The 26,870-nt window shown below is 36.4% G+C and overlaps 1 protein-coding gene and 1 pseudogene across 5 annotated transcripts in view; both read right to left on the bottom strand.

Annotated features, from left to right (window-relative positions):
* Dclk1 (doublecortin like kinase 1) overlaps positions 1-26,870 on the bottom strand; it is a 341,030-nt gene that overhangs the window by 234,629 nt on the left and 79,531 nt on the right. The window lies entirely within an intron of this gene.
* The window catches only part of LOC141411477 (protein SPT2 homolog pseudogene), a 48,798-nt pseudogene continuing 27,089 nt past the window's right edge, over positions 5,162-26,870 (bottom strand).

The raw sequence follows: 26,870 nt of genomic DNA, 5'->3' as shown, positions 1-26,870 counted from the left end.
CTACATTCCTTTTTTTTTTTTTTTTGGTTAAATTTGCCTGAATGCCTCCTCAGGCAGACATTACCATACATTTACACCAATCCAATCATTCAGTTTTATGTAATCCCCACAATAACCCTGAGAGACAATAATGATTAACCCAGTTTTAGAGATGTACTTTAGAAAAGTTAAGTAACTCATCCAAGAAAACACAGCTAGCACAGCAGGGAACAAAGGCCCTTGACCCAGATTTAAATGCAGAGACCAGGAAATCTTTCATTAATGGGTTATAAGTGCTAGAAAACAGAACACCCCCAAAGGTGGCTTCATCCATTCCAAAGCGTGCAGACATTGAATGAAGCACAGTAAAAATAAATATTACACCGCAAAGTAAACTTTTTCATCAGAGAAAGGTTATCAATATTGGGCATCAAACAAATAGAATAAAAGTATATTTCAAAGGGCGTTTATTTTTTCACCACTTTTTCAGACTTACTGCTTGCAGCCAAGAGGCAGGTGGCAGGGAAGCTTCTTACCTAACCAGCTCCTATCCCATCCCATTCATTCATTCATTTGTTCATTTATTCATTCATTCATCATTTATTCAGTGATCTCAGTACACCAAACCTTGTTATTTTAGACTTCCCTGTCCTTCAAGATACTGTTCCTTTAGCACTCTCAAGAAAAGAATGTGTCCCAGGTATAACTCAAAATCCTTAGAACCTACTCCTGAATGATTTATCAGAACAAACATGCATGGTCTATAGAAAGTGATCACCTCTACAGTCCCCCCAGTGCCACCATGATTGCTCAGGCCTCATGTCTGGAGTTTTAGGCCTTCACAGCCTAGGACCATTTCCTGAAAACACTGAACAGTGATGAGTCATCATCCTTTGATTAGACTCTGGAAAAGATCCAAAATCAAGTGAGTAAATAATGTGTGTGATCAAACAGGATACTTCCATTGAGGCTAAAAAAGTTAAAATACAAAAGACTGGGTTTCTTGTGAGCCTCATGGACTGGCTCCAGTACTGACCATAAAAAAAGGAAGAGCTTCGAAAACACTCTGCTTTTCTACAGCACTGAGGTTATAAGCTTGAGTCCTGCACAGGTGACGATTTCAAAGGACGTGTGTATGTGTGTGTGTGTGTATGTCTGTAATGAATGTATTTTGTGTGATCAAATTTGTTTTTAATGGCTGGAATGCAGCTCAGCAGAATACTTGTCTAAACATCCACAAGGCTCTGGGTTTGATCACTAGCACTGCAGAGAGAGAGAGAATGTTTTTTCAAGGGCGTTTCCTATTATTTTATTGCCAGTGGTCCCTGGTAATACACGTGATGATATAAAGAGGCTCTGTATTGTTATTAGACAGTTAAGAATATCATTTGCTAAACTGTAAAGATGAGTTGACTCACTGTGGATCTTATTTATCAGTGACATAAATAGATGATGTAATGTGATGTAATGGCATGCCGTATAAAATCACATAGCATGATCTTCTAGTTCCCTCTGCAATACTTTTTTGTTGTTGTTGCTGAAGTGTGCAGTTGTTATGTCCTGGTGATAAACTGCCCAGCCTGTGTCTGCTGCACAGCCTGGCAGCTCTGTGTCTGACAGAACTTCTCACCCACTCCCTGCTGGGCCCACTTGTTAGAAGTGAGGGGTCGGAGTGGTGCAGGTTGGATGTGCAGCCTGATAGCTTAGGCAGGAGTAGAAGGAAACAAAAGGAAGGGGCAGCTCTCTAGGGGCTGGACCCCTTTAAACCATTAATTAATCTCTCCTACTGCACAGCATGGCTGGGAACCCCACAGTGGGCTGTCAGCTGGAAATTAGGTGCTATGTTCCTACAAATCAGTTTTTTTTTTTTCTTTTTAAGCCCAAGTACCTTCATCTTTAATGATCAGAATGGGAGATTTGAAGATTCACATTATGACTTTCAGTTTTGGCTCTTTTAACTGCTTTTTCTAAAAAAAAAAAAAAACACTTTCATCAGTGGCATAGTTTTGAAGATAGGCAAATTGGTCTCCATTTGCCTCTTCATGTTCCCAGGGGGGTAACAATTCCTTTTTGCAGTGATCCTTTGAGACGCCCCAGATAAAGAAAGTGGTGGGGGCTTCTCTCAATCATTGGCAATGGGGAGCATCGATGGGTACCTGAAACCCTCTCTGAAAATTCTCCTTCTTTGTCTTCTGCATTTTCCCCCTTCACTTTCCTACTTTCTTTTATTGCAAATGCAAAGTGTAGAGTTGGGTGACTAAAGTTCTTTGGATGAGAGAGAATTAATTATCTTCAATGTCACTAAGAGTAACTCTTAAATGAACACCCAAAAGTTCATCACCTTTTTCTTAAGGCAGACAATGGGAGAAGGATTCCAGGTGCTATATTTCTACAGATCAGTAAAAACCAGAGATGGCGAGAAATGACATTTCCCATAAACAACAGGATTGGTTCAATTAACAAAACACTCTGTGTGCCAAACATTCTGATTGAAGCAGACAGCAACTGAAGACTTCTTCTTGGGATACACTCATACTTTTCAAATATGAGCCAGTTAAAGATATTTATATGTGGTTTGTATTCAATTCTGAAGAAGTTTTTGTCAGTTTGAAATAATGTCCTCCTAAAGTTTCGCATTAAAGTCAGATAGGATGACCTCATTTTAATTTTGTAATTGCGCTCACATTTCAGCCATATGGGAGGAGTGCTGGATGAGAAGTCAGAGGACCTTTCTAGCAATCTGATTATGAGTTACTTGTTGCATTAAAAAAAAAAACCAAACTTAATCTGTAAAATAGTGATAAATCCTGCTTTGCATTTGCACAAAGTAATAGGAAGATTAAAATTCTTTAATACATGGGAGGCATCATGCTATAGTGTAAAGAGCTTAAATTTTGGAATCAAGCAACTTAAACCACTTATGCTTAATATTTGTGTGACCCTGGGCAAGTAATTAAACTGTTCTGAGTGAGGCGTAATAAGATCTACCTTATAGGATTGCTATAAGGTTTTAGAAACATAAAATATATAAAGTGCCAGCCAGAGTCTGTTACAGAGTTGGCACTCAATAACTGTTAGTACTACTTAAGAATACAAAGCTTTATCAAATATAAAGTATTTTCCACATTTCTAAAACACTTTAAGCTATAAAAATAAATGAGCAACTGACAATCCTTTAAATGGATGTGAGACATCCTGGCAAATGCTGGGAGAAGGAGATGATGGTTTTGTCCTGGCCACTAGTGAACAAAGCAAACTTGAAATTTTATTATTAAAGTTATGAATATAAAAAATTAAAACAAATGAATAGCTAGTTTATAAAGAAATATCATGTATATTATTAATACAATCAAAAAGACCCAAAACACAAGTAAGTACAATAGAAACTGTATGGCCATTTTCACTCAAAACGGGACAAGTGGTAGTTAATTCAGAATTGTAAAGTTATTATCCATTAAAATTAGCATCTTCAGTTTGGCTTAATTATGAGTAAGTCTGTACAATATACTTTCCCTGTGTCTTTTTTATTTTTATTTCAAGATAATTAAAGGCAGTTTGCAATTTCCCTAGCTCTTCTTGGGATGGTCCCCTGGAAGTGATGGTAGGCAGGTCTCTGTCAAATACTAAATGCAGATGTTTGGGTCTTGGATTTGCATATTGTTTTAAATTGTAATATTAGCCCAATGACCAACTGTACTCTTGATTTTGGACAATCACAAATATGAATGAATAAGAAAGTGATATAAACTGCATGCAAATTTTATCCAGCCAGTGCTGTCTCAGTGGTATGTTGGTAAATTGACTCTCCAGGGATAGAAGTGAAAACTCCCACTTGACAATTTCCAAAGTGTAATCCTGTGGCCATGGCTGATCTCAAGTCACTAACAGCTTAAATATCAGCTCACAAAGTTTCTGTATATTTAACATGAACCAAAAAACATGAGTTTCAGCATGCACTGCTTCTTATCATTAGAAAGAAAGGAGGTGGGTAAGGAACAGATGCAGGAAGAGGGAGACAGGTATGGAGCAGGTCTATAAGCAAAAAGGCCCAGACAGATGGACATGTCACCTGTGCAGCATGCTTCTAGCTGAAATCCTCTCTCTTCTATGATCATGAAAACATAGTCAAAATATCAAGGACATCTCTAATCACTGCTGCCCACCAAAGCACCAATTGCTATCCAGCTCTCCTTCTTTGTGTCTAGCCTCTTCTCTATCTCTTTTTGCTTCTCTCTCCTTTCTCTCTGGGATTCTATCTCTGTCTCTTTGTCTACATGTGTGAGTGTGTGTGTGTGTGTGTGTGTGTGTGTGTCTTTTGTCTTTCCACAGAAAAGCTCCATATCTATGCCTCTAGCCTCCTCACTCATTTCTTTTCTATAACATCTATTTTGCAGTGTATTTGGAGTCACATTTTGAGTGATCTTTTCCTGTATGTCTTGGCAGAATAATGGAAACTTAGGACAAAAATGTAAGTCTTATTATCCACAATGTAACTACAAACATTTGATAACTAGTTTCTGTTAATTATCCTGCTCTTTTTCTCACAGAATTTTTCATTGATATTGCTATTAAATAGTAGTTGGTGTCCAAATAATTTAAAAGCTGAATCTAATTGCTTATTTAGTATTCATTCCGTGCTTATGTTATTTTGTTACAAAGGTAATCAGGTTATTTATGCTACTATTTTTTACGTAATTTTTCAATTCCTAGAAAAGCAGTCATCAGTATTGGCCAATATGGGATTTAAGGCAGAATTATCAAAGACATGAACTTTTATTATCTCTTTGCTTGGATACAGGCTAATAATTTTAAAGATAAATTTTATCTAAATGGGTAATGCTTCCATTAGTAGGATATGCTGTTTCTTGGGATTCTTGATGATCAGGTTTGACAGAATCTCAATTTTATACATAACACTAGAACATCATTTGCTTCAGACTTCAATAACAATAATCCTTACATTTTTATGTACTTTTGTGTCCAAAGGGCATGTGTCTCTGTATTCACAGAGACACATATAAGATCAAATATATATATATATATATATATATATATATAACATGTAAAATTGTATTTCCTTTACATGTGAAGTCATCAAATTTCATCTAAGCTAAACATTATCTAGTATAGAATTATAATTTTAAAGGATAATAAGTTAACTTTTAATATAGCTTTTCTAAGGCTCCTTGGAGAGTAAAGACTATTATCTCCATTCTTAAAGAATTCTAGTGTTCTATTACTAAATACTAATGAAATAACTGGAGAACAGAACTATAGAGTAAAAGTACTAGAAATGCATTAAGAGTTTCAGGGTAAAGAGTGCTGTAACCTGAGTGGTAGAAAAATGCAGATTTAATGAAGAAAAGACAGCCTCAGTCTTTATAAGTGAAGATGTCATTTATTTTTACTAAAGTCCAAACATTTGAGTTCTAGAGAATGATGGACAGGCAAGAGAGCATCACCATCATCTTTTGTCATATTCTCATTTTACCAATAAGGAATCCAGAAAAACTCAGGGTTACCTTGCTTGCTAAACAAACCCCTAATAATGGATATGGAGGGAAGAGGAGTTGGGCAGAGCCCTGTCCACATGGGAGCAAGAGCCAAGGAAGTAGGTGGCATGCCATGGGTCCCTCCCTACCTCTGAGGCTTATTTCTGGGCCAGGAGGTAGTTGGTGCTTCCAAAATGTTTGCTAAGTGGCCAACGGGATGAGAGCCTCCCCTGAGCATGGCAAAGCATCCTGGAGAACAACCTCAGTGACAAGAGCTGTGGAAACTAGCTCTGCTCAGGGAGGAGAAGGGAGAGATGCAATACTAAGGGACAGTGCTTTATTTTAAGTCCAGATGCAAAGAAGCACTGGCATTTCTTGGCAATACCTCTTTCTGTTTTAATGAAACATAACTTCAGAGGCTTTTCTGGTATGTATTCCTAAGCACAATTGGTGTTTTAGAAGAAGATATTTCGCAGCATTCTATTTAGACAGGTGCTGGCAGAGTTTTCATAAATACTACCATGATAATAAAAACAGCTCACATTTACTTAATTTTTACTACCTGCTCTGAAAAGCACAGCACCAAGTCACTTCCTTTAATATTAAAATCAGTTCATGTCTATGCATTAAGGCAATGTTTTTCTTTTTCATTGTGCAGGTAAGAAAACTGAGGTGCAGGGAAGGAAGAGGCATTTGCCCAAGTTCACATAGCTAACAGGAGGCAGACAAGAGACTTGAGTGGTTTTTCTAATTCCAAAGCCAGTGATCTCAATTGTGCAGAATTTATGTCTAACATTTTATGATTCACAACCATATTCTATGAGTAGAAAGGGTGTTTTTCATGACTTCGCAGTCATTAGTCAAACCATTCAAATGTTTGGCTGGTGTTTAAGGCTTTTGCTGTTGACAATGTGGCTTTTGACTTTAAAAGCAACTTATTTAGAAAAGATTAAACATCTCATGTCAGGTAAGGAATGACTAAGGAATGAATTCAGCAACACAGTGTATCTCAAAAGCTGATGAAGCTTTAAAAGAAAATTCCAAAATAACTCTTGGCCACCATGTATTTCTGAAGTGTGAAACCACACCCATTGCCAGATCCTCAGAACAAAATCTGTGAAAATCAAAGGACATAATCTGGTGGGCTTTCTTCTGCCATCAGAGCTACACTGAGGTGAAAACATTCTGGTGAAATGTTTCACTCTTCCAAAAGACAACCACAGGCCCTGGGTATAAAAAGCAACTTGGTGAATAAAATTCACCCTCTTTAAAACGTGTGAACACCAGTGATTGTTTCCAGCACTGCTTCTACTAAAGCAAAACCAAGGAGGCAAACACTGACTTTTAAAAATTCTTTAAATTTCTGTCAGTTTTCTTGGTAAAATGTTGTGCTTCTGGTGTTAGCATGTGTGCATGTACACACATCACACACACAAACATACTGCCCTTCTATCTTCCAAGGCTGAGCTGTGAGGTAAAGGAAAATCTTTGACTCCATTAAACACAGACCTCATTTAACCATGAGATCCTGAAGGTGTGACCAAGAGACACAAATACATTGCTGCATAAATATTTTTGCTGGATCATTTACTTGCAAAAAGTTCCTGAACTCAGCATCTAATAATACATACATGATTGACCTTAAATTTAAAAACTGAGATGATCCTATTATTAGCAGACAGGTGTATAACCCAAATAAGCTCTCAAGAAAATTCAATTCACGCAAAGAAGTGAAGTCTATAAAACTCGGACTCTTGTGGCCCCTTCAGCAAAATGGCAATATTCATACTTCATCTATCATGTGATGACACTGCACATCTTCTAGAGCACAGTTTTTTAGATGGGACTTCCTTAATATTCTTTATCTTTCTTTCTGACTTTAAATAAGAGACTCTCAATATAAACTAAATATGTATATCCATAATTTGTTTGATTTAAAAAATATATTCATTTTAGGATAATTTCAGATTTACAGAAAAGCTACAAGGTCATACACTGTTCCTACACATCCATCCTGTTTCCCTTGTTATCAATATCATACACTAATATTACATATTACATTATATTCTTTTTCTAGTTCTTTTTTCCCAACAAACAATTACATGCATTTACAGTGGACAGCACAATGTCTTGATATATACATGCGTTGTGAAATGATCACATTAAGATAGCTAACACACCTAGTACTTCACATACGTCTCATTTCACCTGCAGCAATTTTCAAATATACATTATTTTTAACTATTGTTACCATGTGTTATGTTAGGCTCCCAGAATTTATTTATCCCATCTAAATGAAACTGTGTTCCCTTTGATCAACATCTCAGCATCCACTCCTCCTCCTCCAGACTGGCAATCACCATTTTACTCTCTGTCTATGAGTTTGACTTTTTTAGATTATAACATATATGTGAGATCATGCACTTTTTGTCTTTCAGTGCCTGACTGATTTCACTTAGCACAGTGTCTTCAAGGTTCATCCATATTGTCACAAATAAGAATTTATTTCTTTTTAAAGGCCAAATAATATTCTAATGTATGTAATATATAGCACGTTTTTAGTCCATTCATCCATTGATGGACACAGGTTGATTCCACATCTTGGCTATTATGAATAATACTACAATGAATACAGAATAGAGGGTAAATAACTATTTGACTGACTTAATTTCCTTTTTTTAATCAATAAAATATTTTAATGCTTACAATTTTTTGTAGACATAAATTGCAAAACATTCACCTGTATATGTAAAAGTATATTCTCTTGCAGGCCAACAGCACCAGAAAACAAGCTAAGTAATGTAAAAGGTTTTCGTTAATATGTAAAAGACATGATAGATTTAATAACTCCAAAGAAATCTATATTCCACTCTTAATCACAACTAAACACTGAATATTTATTTCATCACATCCACTCACAGTCTAATCATTACACAAAAAATAAAACAACCAGTCTCTCTTCACATATTTATTCTCTTTCCAAAAATGTTGTGGTCATCTGTTATATCTCAGAAATGTACCAATAGCTGTTTTTTAAGTTACAAAATGCAAAATAACAATTCATTTCTTGGAGAAAATCTTGGGGATTATTTAAAAATGGAATTTTGAGTTCCTATAGACTTTTTGTTGTTGTTGTTAATAGTCTTTGAACATTCTCATGGCATACATGTAAGGCTGCCTGTGACATGTGGTACCCTGGCCTTCAAATGGACATACCTGCATTTATAATTTAGAGAAAATACAAAGACAAGTTCTGAAAGTAGCCTTAAAAGAAAGTGCCCTTTGCTTTGATATAGCAACATCAGAAGCAAATGGGACTGCGCAATCAGAGCCATGAGTTTTATGAAAACTATGCTCCTTATACATAATTTGTGTTAGAGACTGCCATACTCATGATCATGTAACATTACAAGTGTGGAATAACACTACTACATTTGTGAATTAATATTACCCAATAAAAGGCACATCTTCAAATACTGAATTAAGAAGATCTTGAAAATCAGAACAGAGAATACATTAACTATCAAGCATTTCATTTGTAAACCTTGATAAAGTGACAGCCTATTCCAGTTTCTTCAAAGGCTTGAGAACTTTTTTAAGGGTGGTCAGGAAGTAAAGAAGGACAAAATGGAAGACAGGATTTGGAAACAAGGCCAGCATTAATTTGAAAGCCTGATAACATTCCTTTTTAAAAAAAATAATTCACAGAAGTATGCCTTTACAATATTGATGTAAATTAGCATCTATTATAGAAGACACATACTCAGAAGTGACAAACATTACAACCTGACCCTTCCTACCATGTTCTAGAACTTGAATCTAGCACAGTGGTTCCTTTCTGTACAAATAACAGTACCATATCATTAAAAGCTAGTAAACTATAAGCCACCAGAAATCTTTTGGCTATGACAAGCACTTGATTGAAATTATAGACTTCAGAGTCTGAATATTGAAAAAATATTTAATGATTCTCAAAAATATATCTAAGAAAACCATTTGAAAGGAGGAAAGCACATACATGGTAACAAAGAAAATAATGTTCTAAATCTATTTTCTTAAATGAAACATTATACTACCCTTAAATCAATTTCATTGATGGTATTTGAGATGGATGAGAGGAAGTCAGTAGGATTTCTTTGTGACGAGTTAGGGAGTCTATGCCTAGTGATTAAGATACCTTTCATGGTTTTCAACTTTTAAATTAAATCCTTGCACTTGCAAATCCAATTAAAAATGAGTTAATCTTAAAGACTGGGTCATGTGGTCCCATTATGGAAGGCTAACAATGGTAATGTATAATACCCAAACTTGAATAAATTTCATGGATAAAAATATACCAAATATCTGGACCTGTTGAAGAGTAAGGATTCCTTGTAGATCAACCCCTCCTACTTCCTATTATTATTCCTCACTGTCCAATGGCTTAAGATAGCCACAACACTTATTGTAGAATTGCCCTACAAGGTTAGTTCTGACTGCCTCCAAGCCTCCACATTTAGAGTCAAGAACAAATGCTCTCTAGCATCATAACTCATTTTTTGTTGCTGACTGTCCTTTGAGACTTGGCTTCCTTCAAGCCTTGTCTTAGGTCAGCCTGACTAGAACTACCTGAACTTGAGACTTAAGTGATATAAAGTCTATAGGGCTGACTTAAGGAAAGATAAAAATGAAAGTTCCATAGCCCAGTAAGACACCAGTACAGGAAACACCCTTTTCTCTCTGGAGAATAAATCTCTTTGCAGTGCATAATTTGAAAAATATGGGCAATATCTTCAACATAAAAATGAATTTTTTAAAATAAACTCATCACAGTGACCTTGACTATTTTACACTATAGTCAACAAAACAGTAAATATGAAAGGAAAATTTGGAAAAAATATTTTTATACTGGCATAACTTGTGTTTTAACTTGGAAATTTTTTATTAATTGCTTAAGCTAAATAAGAATACTTAGCATCCAATACACAAATAATGCAGAATGCAATATAATTTATTCTATTTTGTACTTCAAAGCCACAAGGATGATATCCATGTGATAATTATAAAGCCTACTCTACATTTTTAGTTCTCAATCTAGACATAAGATAGGTCACTTTATTGCTGGCAACATCCACGGAAGGGCCAGGTTCCTTATAACGACAGTAAGTTTGATTAGGATCTGGGTAGTGCCCTTCTCACACATCAACGAATTGTAAGGAGTCAAAATTTGTTATTCTTAAACCCTTTAAAGTAGCAAAGGAATAATAAAAAGATGGCTGCCTGGTGAGTGGCCACATTAGAGTGCATAGCTCATCAGGATCAAGGCTAGTATCTATGAATAGTTAACTTCCTAAGAGCACATAGCAGGCATTATATCATCTGCATTACAGATTTTACCCTGGAATATTTGAAAATACTTTATGCTCAAATGTCAGCCTGCAAATGACGGTATGCATTCCTTCTCCTTGAGTACCCAAGTATAAATCTGAAAGGATAAGGGGCAGGGGGCTTATTCAGTCTGAAGGCAGGAAAATCCTTGCAGCGGTGTTCCCAGAACAAAAATAAATCACAACAGCAGCTAACATCTCTTCAACTTCTTGGCCTTTGGACATATCATTTCTTCACGTCTCATTTCCTCCAGGTCCTCTTGCATACCTAGTCTTAAATTCTTTGCTTCTTCCTTCTGCTGTTCTTTCCAACTACTCTCCATGTAACATAAGGCATAATCACTTTCATCTTTGTATTTTTGTTTTTGATCATAGCCAAAGATTTCCTGAATGTGTTTGGATATTTCTTCTTGAGGCTCCCCTTCATTTTCGATAAAATCATCCATTTCAGAGTCATATTCTTCTCCTCTTCCTCTTCCTCCTCCTCTTTCTTCTTCTGCTTCTTTTTTTGCTGCCTTTTGTAACCAGTAGGGAAGGGAAGACTTTGAGGACCGTAGGCAGATCTGTAGCCAGATAGAAGAGGCCTCATTCCATTCATCTGTCCATTGTTGGACTGGCAAATAATATTCTTAGAAGAAATTGTCTCTGAGACAACAGTACATTTGGGCTTTGTCGGGGGTGGGGGGGACCTGGGCTACTAACTATTTGTTAAGCCCTTAAGCTGCTAACTGGTCTTCCAGGAACTGAACAACTTATGGATCGCCCAGGGCCAGCAACTGACCACCCAGGGGGACCTGAGCCACTCACTAGTTGTCAAAGGTCATGTGGACTGCTTATAGGCCTCACCGGGCCTCCAGAGATGCCCACAGGTCTCCCAGAACTGCCTGAGCCACTGATAGGTTGTCCAGGGCTGCTTGAGCTGCTTGCAGGTCGTCCAGGGCCACTTATACCACAGACTGTCCGCCTAGAGGGATGTGTGTCACTGGCTAGCTTCTTAGTCCCACTGACTGATAGCTCAGGTCCTGAGCTGGAGCTGCTATTCTGGTGCCTGGGCACAGGGCCAGAATTATGTGGGCAAGTAGTTCCTGTGCTGGGCTGCCCAGGGCTGAGTTTGACTTGTTGCCTGGCTGCCTGACACTTAGACTCTTAGCCTTATTGTGTGGGGTAACCATTGAGTCAGGCTTGGAATGGCTTGGGTGAGAAAGAGATTTTTTGGCTTTGTGCTCAGTAACAGATTTCTGAGTCCCACTAACAAAAGTCTTTGAGACACTTGGTGAATAAGTGCTGGAGTGGGGCTTTCTAGTTCCATTAAAAACAAGTCTGTCATGACCCTCCCAAAGTAAGGATTGGAAGCTAGTGTCAGATCCAGTCTTGGTCTTCTCTCCTGGCATGAATTTGGATGAAAACAAAGCTGAGTGTTTCTCATTGCCTGGCCTGGGTTTGGATTTTTTCTCAGGATGAGGAAAGGGGACTCCCTTAGAAGGATCCCTGACCCCAGAACCTTTGCTAAGTTTTGTGCCCACACTTTCTTTCTGAGAGGGTACCTTTTTGGACACAGTTGGAAGTAGTTTTGCATCTGTCTCTGGTTTCTTTTTCCTATGCTTTCATTAAAAGAATTTACACTTCCTAAGTTCTTCTGCAGTCATAGGCTGCTCTTCTGATTTCTTTACTCCTTGATCTCCACTGGTTCAGACTGCTTTTTCTCAGCCAGCCTCAGTAAATCCATGAAGTTCATGGGTGGTGGGGCACTTTTAAGGGGGACCTCTGGTTTGCTTTCAGCTTTGGGAGGTTCTTGCTCTTCTTCATACTCCTGCTCTCACTCGGCTTAATTGTGTTCAAAGAATTCATTCTCTTCTTCCACCTCATAGTCTCGGTCTATTCCCTGGCTAATATGCCTTTCCACTGCCTGCCTCTTCTTTGGCTTTTCCTCAGTAGGAATCCCACTGTAACCATGGAAATTATCCTTAGTCCTTTTGGCCACAGCTCTTGCTTTTTTGTCATGTTTGAGCTCAATTTGCTTCTTCACTAGTTCTTCCTCTCTCCTTTCCTTCTCTAAAGATTTTCACCTAACCTCTTCTTCTTTCCTTCTAAGGAAAGCTTGTGCCTTTAACTTTTGGGTCTTTCTTGGGAGGCCCCACTGCCAAACTACACCTTTTCTGTACATTGTTGACACCTCATCCTTTGGAAGCTATCAGGAGAATTTCCTTGAAGTCCATGTTTGGCGGAGGAGGAGAGGCCAAACCAGGCACTCTGAAGGAGTGAAAGAGCGCCTTGCCTAGGTGCACAGCTACACTAAGTAAACTCGATTTTATTTCCTGTGGATATATACCAGTAGTGGGATTGCTGGATCATATGGTTCTACTTTTAATTTTGCGGGGAGCCTCTGTGCTATTTCTATAATATCTGCACTAATTTAAATTCTTATCAGCTAGGTACAAGGGTTCTCTTTTCTATCCTGGCCAACACTTGTTATCTTGTTTATTTGAAAACAGCCATTCTGGTAGGGCTGAGGTGATACTTAACTACAGTTTGAATTTCCATTTCTCTGATAAGTGATATTGAGCATATTTTCTGGAGCTTGTTGGCCATTTGTATGTCTTTGTTAGAGAAATGTCTATTCAGGTCCTTTGTCCATTTTTTTTTTTTGGCAGTCTAGGGGTTTGAACTCAAGGCTTTGCATTTGCTAGGCAGGTGTTCTACCACTTGAGCCAAACCTTCAGTCCTTTTTGCTCTGCATAGAGTCTTGCTTTTTGCCCAGGCTGGCCTGGACTACCATCCTGTTTTACACTTCTTACCATTCTTGGGATGACAGGTGCATTCTACCACACACTACACACAGTTCTTTTCTCGTGAAATTTTTTGCTGGCCTACAACTGCAATCCTCACAGTCTCAACCTCCACATAGTTTAGGATGACAGGCACATGCACTGTGCCCATCTATTGGTTGAGATGGGGTCTCATAAGCTATTTGCTTGGTCTGATCTTGAACCATGATCCTCCCAATCTCAGTCTCCCAAGTAGCAAGGATTACAGGCATGAGTCACTGGTACCTAGCCTTTGTCCATTTCTTAATCAGATTATTTGTTTTCTTTTTATTGAACTGAGTTCTTTATATCTTTTGCAAATTAACTCCTTATCAGATGTATAGTTTGCAAATATTTTCTCCCATTCCATAGGTCGTCGCTGCACTCTGTTGTTTCCTCCACTGTGCAAAAGCTTTGGAGCCCTATCAACTCAAAATAGATTAAAGTTTTAAACATAAAACTGGAAACTGTAAACATACCAAAAGAGAACACAGGGGAATAGCTTCTTGACATTGGCCTGGGCACTGATGAATCAGTATTAATACATTACTGTTAACTAAAGACCATGAGAAGTAAATACTATTTTCTATAACACAATCTCCTCCATGATACTATATTACATTTATTTGCCTTGTTAGTCTCCTTTTATTATAATTACTTTTTTTTTTAGTGGCACTGGGGTTTGAACCCAGGGCCTCACGCTTGCTAGGCAGCGCTCTGTTTGAGCCACTCCGCCGGCCCATTATGCTGCTTTTAGCTAAGATGGTTTTTCAGACTTTTCTTGTTTTTGATGACAGTTTTAAGGAGTACTGCTCAGATATTTGTAAAATGTCCCTCCACTGGACATTTTTCTAGTGATTAGACTGGGGTTATAAGTTTTGGGGAGGAAGACTAGAATAAGTGGCATTCTTATTATGTTAAGTACATACTGTCAAAAGTATATACTACCAACATGACTTACCACTGTTGATGTTGACATTGATCACCTGGCTGAGTAGTGTTCCATTTTTCCAACTGTAAATAATCTATTTTCCCTTCCATTCTGTGCTCTTTGAAACAAACTCACTATGTGCAGCACACACTTAAGGAATGCGAGTTACATTACACCTTGCCAAGGACAGAATGTATATATAAATTACTCAGAATTCTTCTGCTTTGGAGAGTTGTCTCTACTCCCCCATATATTTATTTGTTAAATCAATTATGGATATTTATTTCATACTTTGGGTTATAATCCAAGATTACTTAATATTGTTCAAATTGCTCCAACTTAGTCATTGGAAATTTTTTCAGATGATTCCTGTGTCCCTATGATAGATCTCCTCCACTGTGGGTTTACTTGTTTATTTTGCTTTGTTTTTTAAGCACCTGCTTACTTTCTGGATTAAAAGATGCTCATCCTGTACATTTCCTGTCCCATTTCAAGAATTAACCAGTTCTCAAAGAACCTCTGGTTCCTGGTCCCCTTTTATTCATGAATGGCATTAAAAACCAGTATATGATATTGTAAGCACTTGTGTAAATACCAAAATGTAGTCCCCCATACTGCTATTATGTGCTAATAAAACTTTAAAAATTAAAAAAAAACAATATCTGGGTACCAGGTATGTTCATTGTTACTAGATTTTCACTGCTTCCAGTATTTCTCAACTGAAAGAGCAAGGAAATATATGTGTGTACACTAACCCATGTATGTATACATATCTATAAATATTTCTATATGTAACCATCTGTGTGTCTTCTAAACTAAACCTGAGTCCATACTGACCTCTCCAATTCTAATTTAAACCATTTGGGTCTCTTGCTTGCTTATCTATAAAATTTCACTTCAACAGTGAGAAACCTGACTTCTACCATCTGGCACCCATTTAATTATTCAATTCCATTATACATGTACAGTATCATCAGAATAGTTAATTCATATTCCAATGAGAAATGACTTTATCAATTACAGGAAAATACTTATTCACTTCTTTCACCTTCATCTTACTAACTTTGTTCGGCACCTTTAAGCCCGTCCTGCCTTTCAATGAGTTTGTTTCATACATTTGTAATACAGGTAGATTGTTTTGTCACACCCATTGTACTTTAAAAACCACAGGAAGCTAGATGCATTAATCTTCTTCACTTTGTCCTGGACACCAGAATATTTAAAATAGAATTTCATTTTATTCTAGGTTGCCAATTACTTTACACACTGTGCTTAAACACTATGGCCAGAGAGTTTATTCGGGATGATTATAACATAGCCACCCACATATAACTAAATCCACTCACTACAATGAAATTTCATGTAAATATAAATTGAAATATTTCATATTTTAGTTTCTGATAAGAAAACTGTTACCTTTCAATAAATAATTATGTGCTTGAAAGAACACAAGAATATAAACTAACTCTCTCAGAGATGACTCCACCTGTAAGGATTTAAATTATTTTCTCCTCATCTCTTTCCCCACATTTTAAAATAAAGGCAAAGGAACACTGCCTTGGCTACTCTGCTTCCTCCTTTACTGTAACAATTCAAACTGGGGACTGGACAGATAAGGGCTGTGAACAAAATGTAAAGACAGAGCTTTGCTTCAGTGACTCAGGTCTTCACTCCGTAAAAGGATAGTGACAAACCAAAAAGAGTTGGGTCACATGTACGATCATTTAGCATCTTGTCCAGTTTTGCATGCTAATTGAGGATAATTATTTTGTGACTGTCACAAACCCTTTCAAAGCATATCCTAAATTTCTCAAACATCATTATTAAATTATATTTGTCTACTCGTTTCTCACAAAATGCAATAGGGATAAAATCAGATTCATGTTTCCTTTCTTCATTGCAACCTGATTTAAAGAAGGTGGTGGCCAGATTTGTAACTGCCACCTACCTTTAGAGAGTGACAATTACCCAGCCTCAGTGAGTATTCTCGCCCCCTTCAAAGTGCAAGGCAATGGTTCTTCTAGGTATATCCTGACTTCTGATAAATGCTGCCAATTAAGGTGTTCCCCAAATTTCTTCAAGCACCAGTGAAAGACAATATTCAAAAACGACATGTGACCAAGGCTTCCAAAGGCCACAGTCACAAGATTGTAAAGCACAACTAAATGTTACAGTCAACTTGCCAAGCCAGAGGCTTTCAATGAATCCTCTCATGAAGAGACCTCCTGTAGGCATCCAATGAGGCCACTGATGTATGCTGTGACTCACACAGTCTCCATACTAAGGGGATCATAATGGAAACTCAAAGACATTAATTTCAAGGAAGTCAAAGCAAGAAATCAAAAAAAAAATCTATTATATTCTATTTTTGTGAAATTTTTTCTAAATGAGTTCTGATGGGAAAACATTCAAATGGATTTAATACCCAATTATTAAATCCCAATTACTGAATTAGTGGTCTAATAACCAATTATTGAAATTAGTGATTCACTTTCTTCCATGACAAAAGACATTTGTTAACACATATTAGATTGTGGCCCACTTAAAAATCAGATGAGTAATGTCACCACACTTGATATTCAGGGAGTCAAATTTGCTTTATATCTCAGTTGATGGTTAAAATAAAAGAGCTATTAATTTTTTTAAAAAATTCTTGAACTCATATTTACAAAGTGTTGGAAAATAAAGATACAGCCACATACCTATAATGGGGAAATAAAAAAGTAAATTTGGGAATGTTTAACTAACCACACAAAATGACTTCCTCAGAGTTAAAAGAAGATATTACCTCCATGGGAAAGACTAAGGCCTTTTGAAAAGCAAACACCAAAAAAATAAAGAAAGAACTCTTAGATCTCTCAGAAATTGAAAAAAAAAAAAAGAAAAATTGAATCTTTTTGGAAGGTAAATTCAAGTTAATCTCCTGGGAAGTAAGAAAAAAATTTAAAGGAACATAAGAAAAAATGTAAGATCAACATCTGATTTATAGACATTTCAAAAGAGAGAAAACAAAGGGGAAAAATATCAAAGAAATAATACACTGAAAATAAGCATAACAGAAGGAATATTGTTGTAAGATTTGAAGAACCTAATGAGGACCAGGTCTGGTGGCTTATGCCTATAATCCCAGCTACTTGGGAGGCGGAGATCAGGGAGACTGCAGTTCAAAGCTAGCCCAGGTAAAAAGTTAGAGAGATTCATGTCGACAAACAAGCTGGTTGTGGTGGCATATGTTTTTAATTCCAGCTACACAGGAGGCATAGGTAGGAAGATCATGGTCTGAGGCCAGCCCAGTCAACAAAAGTGCAAGACCCTATCTGAAAAACAGCTAAAAGCAAAAAAGGTTGTGGGTTCAAGTGGTAGAGTTATCGCCTGAGTTCAATCTCCCACCTCCCCCAAGAAAAGACCCTACAGAGTACCTAGTACACTGATGATAAATGATCCACATCTAGATTTTCCACAAAAACATTATTTAACAAACTAAAGAGAATGAGTAGGTCCTGAAAGATTCCAGAGAGAAACAGAAAGAAAATAGGTCATTGAAATGTGACAGAGAATGGCATAGATTTTACAACAACACTGGGAGCTATCAGACCTTCAAACTTCTAATAAATGAACTCACATTGTATAAATGTGATAAGTGAGGGTAGGGGAAAAACTTTTACAGATGTACAAGTTCCCCCAAGTTTTATCTTATTTATATTCGATTAGGAAATCATTAAATAAGTTATTCCAAAAAAGTCGAGGTAGGTCCCCAAGAAAACTATGAACTAAGAAAGGTCAGAGGGAAACCCTCTCTCATGAATGTGATGAAGGGAAGGAAGTCTTGTGATCAGGGTGGTGCAGAAGGCCAACAGCTCAATCCAAACCAATGAATAGGAGAATCATGAAACAATTAATACAGGTTGAGAATCTGATCCCTTCCTATCCCTGATCCAAAATGTTTGTTTCAGAAATGGGAAATTTGTTTTGAAGTATTTGCATATACATAATGTGATATCTCAGAAATGGGAACCAAGTCTAAACATGAGATTCATTTATGTTTCATATCTAACTTACACACATAGCCTGAAAGTAATTTTACACAATATTTTAGTGCACCTGAGTTTTGACCATGACTTTCACATGAGGTCAAGTGTGAAATTTTCCACTTGTGGCTTCCTGTTGGTGTTCAAAATGTTTTGGATTTTGCAGCATTTAAAATTTTAGACTTTTAGAAGAAGGATATTCAACCTCATTCACATTTTAAAACCACATTTTAAAATATAAGTATAAGAAAGAAATTAAGGGCAAAGGGGGAAAAATTAAGAAAAATATAAGGGAGTCAAATCCATAATTACTCAGCAGCAAAAATGATATCTAAACTTGATTAATCAAGAAATAGAAAAATAAGCATGTTCTAAAAGAACATTTTAAAAATAGCTTAAAAATGAAAGTCTGGGGAACAGAACTGCATAGAAAGGTGGAACAGGCAAATTCTCTGCTTTGTAGTAAATTCTCAAATACTATTTTTTTCTAATTACATTAATTTTTATGCTAGAAATAAATGCATTACAACAAAATCAAATTGACTTCAAAGTAATATATTTTTCAATCTGAGTAGGGGATTCATGATTTATTTTTAAAATTGTATTGTAGAAATTTTTAATCATACAAGTAAAGTTGAAAGGATTTTTATAGTGAACATCTCTACAGACTTCAAACTCAAACGTTTTACTATCCTAGTGTCATGAGATATCTATTTGCTATAGTTTGGATCTTTAATGTCCCCCAGTGACCTATATGTTAAAGGCTTGGTCCCTAGCCTATGGTGCTACTAGAAGGTGGTGGAACCTTTAGGAGGAGGGTTCTAGTCTGGGAGGGGAGGACTTAGGTCACTGGGATGGTGCCCTTGAAGAGGATATTAGGACCCTGACCCCATTTTGCTTCTGGCCATAAGGTGAACAACTGGCCATGGACTAAAACTTCCAAAACTGTGAGTCAAAATAAACCTTGCCTCTTTTTAAGTTGATTGTCTCAGGTATTTTATTTTTTATAAATGTGGAAAGCTAACTAATACACTCTCTATCTGCCCATTGTTATTTCATTTTGAAATCCATCTTCTTTTCTGATATATTTCAAAGTAAATTATCAGTATCAGTACCTTTTCACCTTCATACTTCAGCACATATGTATGTGTTAGAAAAAAATTAAAGAAAAAAAATTAAGGCAATTAATGGGCAAAATAAAAGTTAAGCAGAGTACAATAAAGTATGTATCTCAATCAAACCTTGACTTTTTTATATTTAAGCTTTAAAAATGTTATCAACTACCCATTGCTAAGAGTCAAATTCAGTGCTCACTAAGGGAGCACAGTAATGGTAGGCAGAGGTAAAAATGACACTTCAACTTCCTGAGCACAGTTTAGGTTAGTATATGACCCAATTCTAGAAGAGATGACTGGATTTCATTTTGCAATGTGGCCACTTTATACAACTTCTAACTTTATCATTAAAAAATAAGATACTCCCAAGTACATAAAAATACTCTGTTGGTTTAATAATGGAAGTTATGGGAACTGGTTGGCATAAATGTTTATTTCCTTCTCTACCAAGAGTTTTCTCCTTGCTTAATAAGTTTGTAGTATCAAACATATACTTTTTTGTGGACTGATATTTAGGTAAGGACATGAGACTAACTTGAGTGTTAGAATGCAAGTGGCTGAAGTAATTTTACCTATGCTTCATGATTCTTTAATCATCCAACAGTAATCTGAGCAAATTATAACATATATAGTCAGAGTGCCCAAACAGTGACAATTATTATGATTATGGTTTAATAGATGATGCTAAAACTAGCATGTTCTTTAAAATACTTTTATGACTTTGTGACATTGCCCAGATCCATTAACCACACTTTTTAAAGGAAGCCAAAAAAGTAAGACAGTAGTTTAAAGTTTCATTAATCCTGGGCTCTGAAATCTGATCTCTGTAACAGTACAGAGCACAGGAAGAATAAATGAAGGTAGAGAAAGTTAAGTGGGGCATTTTACAAAGCATCTACATGGAACCTCTTAGCAGATAAATCCAAGACACAGTGTCCTCAGTGGAGTATGGGTTGACCCCATTCCTTTAAAGTTAATGACTTTTCATTTCCTAATTTTAGTAACTCCTGACTTTACACAAATGAAATAACTAACTTCAAGTAAAAGGGTTGGGACTAAGGAGACCAGACTAAAATAATGAAAATGAGATTTGAAACTCCAAATCTATAACTGTTTCAACAAAAGAATGGCAGAGGTGGTAAAGTAAGAAACAAGTGTACATGCATGTAATTCAGTTGTCAGAACATGAAGAAAACCAGAGCCACCTGTGGAGGAGTGGCCAGAACCACTGACACTTCTGCATGAGTAGCTCCACTCCACACCTCCACACCATGTGGTAACAAATTAGTAATAAGAAAATGAATAGCCTGACCAAAAATGGGCAAATGACCTTATTAGATGTTTCTCTAAAAAAGACATACAAATGGCCAACAGGTATATGAAAAAAAATGCTCATTGTCACCAATCACCAGGAAAAATGCCAATCTAAACTACAATGATACAGCACAGTGTGTCAAAGAGGAGACAACAGAACTCCCAGATCCATTGCTACATTATTTACAATAGTCAGAAAATGGAATCAACCCAAGTGTCCATAAATGGATAAATGCATAAAGTGAAGAAAATGTGATACATACATACAGAATGGAACACTTTTCATTCTTTAAAAGTAAAGAAATTCTGTCATTTGCAATTCCATGGGAGAACCTGTAGGACATAATACTAAGTGAAATAAGGCAGAAAGGAAAAGTGAAACCCATTTTATTTCACTTACATATGGAATCTGAAAAAGCCAAATTCAAAGAAGCATAGAGTAGAACTGTAGTAACCTGAGGTTGGGGATGGGGAGTGGTGAAGAAGGATTGGGATGATATTGGTCAAGGGGTGCAGAATTTCAGTTAGGAGAGAGAAGTTCAAGAGATCTACTGTAGATAATGGCGACTATAGTTAACAACAATGTATTGTATACTTGAAAATTGCTAAGACATTAGATTTTAAGTGTTCTGACCTTCAAAAATGGTAAGCATTTGAGGTAATGCACATCTTAATTAGTTTGACTGAACCCTTCCATAATGGCTCGCATATATTATATTCTATACATATAAAAACATCGTGGTGTACGTGGCAAATTTATATAAATTTTGATCTTGTCAGTTAAAAATAGACTGTGGAAGCCAAGCTAGAGCCTATTGCTATATACAGCACAGGATATGGGCTAAGACTGGAAGATATGAACCAGTGTGAAGCATTTCTGATAAAGTTCTTGAAAGTAATTAAAATTTTGACCCAAGAAAAAAAAACAACTAAAAATAAACACTAATTAAATATTCTTTTTATATTGCTTAGGGAACCAGTAACTATTATATATCTTAGTAGGTACTTGAGACAATCTAGAGTAACTCTGTTTATATTTCCTTTAGCATGTTTATGATATAAAATTACATAACAGCTTTCTTATCTGTTGATATTCTCCTGTTGACAAAATATTGTATATTCCCCTGTTGATGAAGATTGTATATTCTCAGTCTTGTGTTTTCCTCACAGTGATAAAGTTCTGAACCCATATAAGACATTTAGCAGACTGTTTCACTCAACTCAATAATAATTTCCAGGGTATTTACTGCCTTAAGCCAAATGAGGTTGTACATTCAATTCAGTGATATCCAAGTACAAGACACTAGAAATGGCACTAAGTTGGGAAATGGAAGGCTTTGGTTTCAGCTTTACTAGTAATGAGCACTGTACTCTTGGGAAAGCCAAGGTCTCTCTTTCCTTGTCTGAGATAGCCAAGATCCCACACAGCATTCAAGTTACAACTGTATTACCATGAGCTCACAGATCTCAGAACCTGTGAGCAATCACTTCAAGGTCCTCTGGACTCAGATTCTTTCTCCTGCTCTGCAAATAGCCCTGTCTTTGTCATCTATTAGTAGAGTTGCTGAGTAGGAAGTGGAGGGAAGCTGGGAGTGCTTTCATGTATGATTTCCTCCTTACAGTTATTTACCCTACCTCTTCATCTTACTCCATTCCATTGCTTCCATGTTCCTTTAAACTCTATCTTGCAACTTACATACACTTTCCATCTTATCCTTCACCATACCACTTTCCAAAGAAACTGAAACGAAGCTCTGCAGAGAAAGGAAGTCTTTGTTCTCTGGGCTGATTATAAGATGCCAGGTTGACAAGCCTGAGCATTATTTTAGATTGTTTAGTGCTCAACCTTGTTTCAGGCAAGCTCAACCACTTAAGAAACATAAGCATATTCTGATTATCTTCTAAGAATTGGACAATCTATCCCCAAACTCTAATGACCCGAAAGAGGAGACATATCTGGAAGCAAGGAGACATTTATGTACCGTGAGAATCTGGTAGTTTGCAGAGATCTCTCCCATTAAAGTGTTATTTTCTAAAATGAATTTTGCAATTCTTTGTCCATTCTACTTTCTAAAGCTCCAAGTGTTCTAACACAATTCCCAGGCTGCCCCATGTGTCTTAACAGAACACTCTCAATTACTATTTTTAAAATTTTAAATAAAACTTTTAAATTATCTGTTATGCTTTTATATAATCTTTTGCAAAACAGATTTTAACTCTGAACAATCATTTCTTAAGTTTAAAATGGCCAAAAATTACTACTTTATTCAATTTTATAATTTTTGAAATCATATTTTTGATTTCTTAAAAGTATTTTTTAAATTGTATTTAAGTTCTGACACTTAAGAAACTGGACATGGAATGGTACCAAAGTAGCAATAATAGTAGAGTTGTCATGATGAAAAATAAAACACAAGACTACGAGTAGAATGGTGATAAATAGTTAATGACTGGCTTTTTGGTGGGGAGAAGCCTTGATGTATATACTGTAGAGTTCTGTGGTATAAATACTCCCTTCATGAAATTCATAGCCAATTTAACAACTGACTGGGAAAATTCTTGAAATTTTAACTATCAGTTCAAGCAAGCTGGTACTTGCCAGCTTAAAAGTTGGTTCCTTCTCTTTTTAAAGCACAGTTGAACTTATATTTTATAAGTGAATTAAAATGTATCATCTATCATCATTAGATTCTTTTGATTGGTAAATAGTTTCCTTACAATATCTGTTAAATAATTAGCTCTAGGGAGTAGAAAAAATTAGAATGTGTGAGTCAACCTGAACTATCTTGATAAACTAAAAAGCTACCTGAGAAAAGCAAACATAAGCATGAACATCACTGAACAGCACACTAATCTGATGTTCACTGACAGGTATTAATTTCTTGGTGGACTTGGGGAATGATCATGATGCAGCAGAAATTAAATTCAACACTTAGAATTAGGAAGAATTGATTTTAATTTTAACCTTGCTTCGAACTCATTGAATGCCAACCAACTCCAGAAGGTGACAAAATCATAATTTGGTTGGCAACTTTAAGAATCCCAATGCCAATAATCATATCCTGCCTCAAAATCTATCCATTCAGGCAGTCTTGACATGGGAGGATTAGGCCCCATTATTGCATTTGTTTTTTAAATGTGCTTTCCCTTTATAGCCAAGGATTAAGCTAATCTCTTCCTACATTATGCATGATGTTTGACTTTTCCTTTGAATTATGGGATTTGCACTGGTGCATACTATCTCCATCAGTGTCCCTTGTGATTAACCTGAATTCAGTTTATTTCTATATTTATTGAGTGTCTTCTGTCAGGAACTGTGTTAGGCCCCTATGATTATAGGGACTCAAGGGCAGACCCTCCATTCTCTGGATCAGATCAGAGTCAATGAGAGTGACAAGTGTCAGTAGGTCATGTAAAAAACAAGAGAAGTTAAACTTGGCTTGTGAGTCCTGTGACTTTTCCCTCATCATCCAGAGTGATGATGATAACTTAGTCAAGGACAGGTGATACTAGAGGCAAAACAATGTCACCTGAAACAGGAAAAGTATTTGATAGGAATATATAATTTACTTCCTTTCATATTATTTATTACAAAATAAGTAGACATTTAAATAATTTTAAAAGACAGCTAATTTAAAAGCATTTATAATCGAAACATTCTAAATCCTCTCCTTAGACACTACTCTTTCCAGCTTATTTGCATAATCTGTAAGGATTCAGTTTTTGCCTATCTTGTCATCAAGGTCCCTGGAGCATATCAGAATGAAAGCACCAGTTCCTCAACTGCCACACCTCACCAATCATTCCATAATAATCAGCTCTCTGCTCAACCATATTCACATCTTCAGGTAGCCAAGGATGGTTTCCCTTTATGTGCAAGTCAGTTTTTTCCTTTAATAATACGTATCTGTATTTGTCTCATTTGATTCTTACCACTTTAGATCATAAAACTCTGTGAAGTCTTTTAATCCCTCTCCTCAATTTCCTGCGCACTCTCCCCTTTGTTAACAATTATGGCAATTTTATAAAAACTCACTGTTTTTTTCATGGTGTTAATTCATCCACTAAGTCTCATCCAACATATGGCACTGGCTTTTCTTCTGAAATTACCTAGATTTCATTAGAAGAATGGCAGCTTGCTTTACAGTAATGGAAAATCAAAGTCATGTAGAGAATAAACCCTAAGATGCTGTTCAGCCTCACCTTTTCTTTGGACTAAAAGTACAATGCCCCCTTTTTTCCCAGTAGCAGCTTTCTGAATTTCAATACTTTCCTCATTATAGTGATAACCATCTAGAGAGCTACGTTTACTGACTAATAATAACAATAATAAAAGAACCTTAGGAAAGAATGAATTGTTTCAGAAGGAGGTGCAAAGACATGTAGAAGGGAAAAGTCCTTTAATGAAAGTTAAATTACCTCCTTAGGATTAAAGGTTGCCATTATCTGGAACTCTGAGCCTCCTAGGTTATTTGGAATCCAACCCCACCTCTCATTCCTGTCACATAAGAGAGAGAAAGTAATAACTGCCACTTAATTTTTAAAATACTCCCACCATTCAGAACTCTTTTTTTTTCCCCTGAGAAACACACATATTTACTTATATCCCATCACTGAACTTTATACTTAGCAACAAACCTACATGGCTCAAATCATAACAGCCTTTTAAGGTGCTTCCCTTCTGTGGGAAATTCCTTGCTTGATCTGTACTAGATGACAAGAAAGGCATTGCTCCTGGCAATGACAACGTCGTCATCCTACAGAGAGTCAAGGATGAATTTTAGAAGGAACAAAGTAAGAAATAAAACATTTGGGAAAGAAAGGAAATATTTATAGGCCACTTAGCAAGTTCAGAGAACAGAAGAGCCTCAAAATCTGGGTACCCATAATAAAGAAAAGGCCAACACCAAATTGATTATCCATCCAGGCTTTGAAAATTCAATGAATTCCAACTAGGACTCTAGGCCAGGCACTTGGAATAAGAAGTTGAATCAGACATGGTTGTTGGTCTTAAAGGATGCACAGTCTCCTAGAATGACAGATATTTAAACAAAAACAGTCAGCTCTCCATGACCATGGGTTCCACATCTGTGGGTTCAACCAACCATGGATTGAAAACATTGGGGGAGGGGAAATTGTATGGACTGAACTTATGCATGCACTTTTTTCTTGTCATTGTTTCCTAAACAAAACAGTATAAGAACTATTTGCATTGTATTAAGTATTAAGTGATTTAAAATATACAAGAGAAGTGCATAGGTTATATGCAAATACTATACCATTTTAAATAAGCAACTTGAGCATTTGCAGATTTTTGGTAGCCACTAATAGTCCTGGATACTGAGGGATAACTATACTAAAATAAAAGATGAGAAGTAAGAAAGATATATTCATACTGTTGAGGGATTTAAATGGGAAAAGAATCCAAATCCAGTCCTAAAGAACAGAAAGGAAATTATCTGTAGGCTCAGAAAATGCTATTCCATGTCATTACTAATGGGTGGGTAAATGAAGGTATAAGCACATAGAAGTCATAGACCCTATGTTCTTGAAGGAACTTTTATGAACCTCTAAATACACCACACACACTCCCCACCCATTCTGTACTGGAATCTGCTGCCAGCCTCCTGCTAAGTAGTCACTCCACCTGAGTTCCATGACCGAGCTTCTTTAGGGATAGGAAGCTTACTATCTTTCAGGTACTCACTACTCTTACAAAGATCCATTTGTTTTCCCTATCTTTAACTGAAATCTGTTTTCCCTTAGCCTCTAGCAGTGGGCATCAGATATTTCCCTCAAATTCTGTTGGAGAATGTGCTCCAATTACCCAGAATGCATAGT

The sequence above is a fragment of the Castor canadensis genome, chromosome 10, assembly GCF_047511655.1.
Source record: "Castor canadensis chromosome 10, mCasCan1.hap1v2, whole genome shotgun sequence".
Classification (NCBI taxonomy): domain Eukaryota; kingdom Metazoa; phylum Chordata; class Mammalia; order Rodentia; family Castoridae; genus Castor; species Castor canadensis.
The sequence above is the reverse complement of the archived record's forward strand: the minus strand, read 5'-3'. Positions and strand labels throughout refer to the sequence as shown.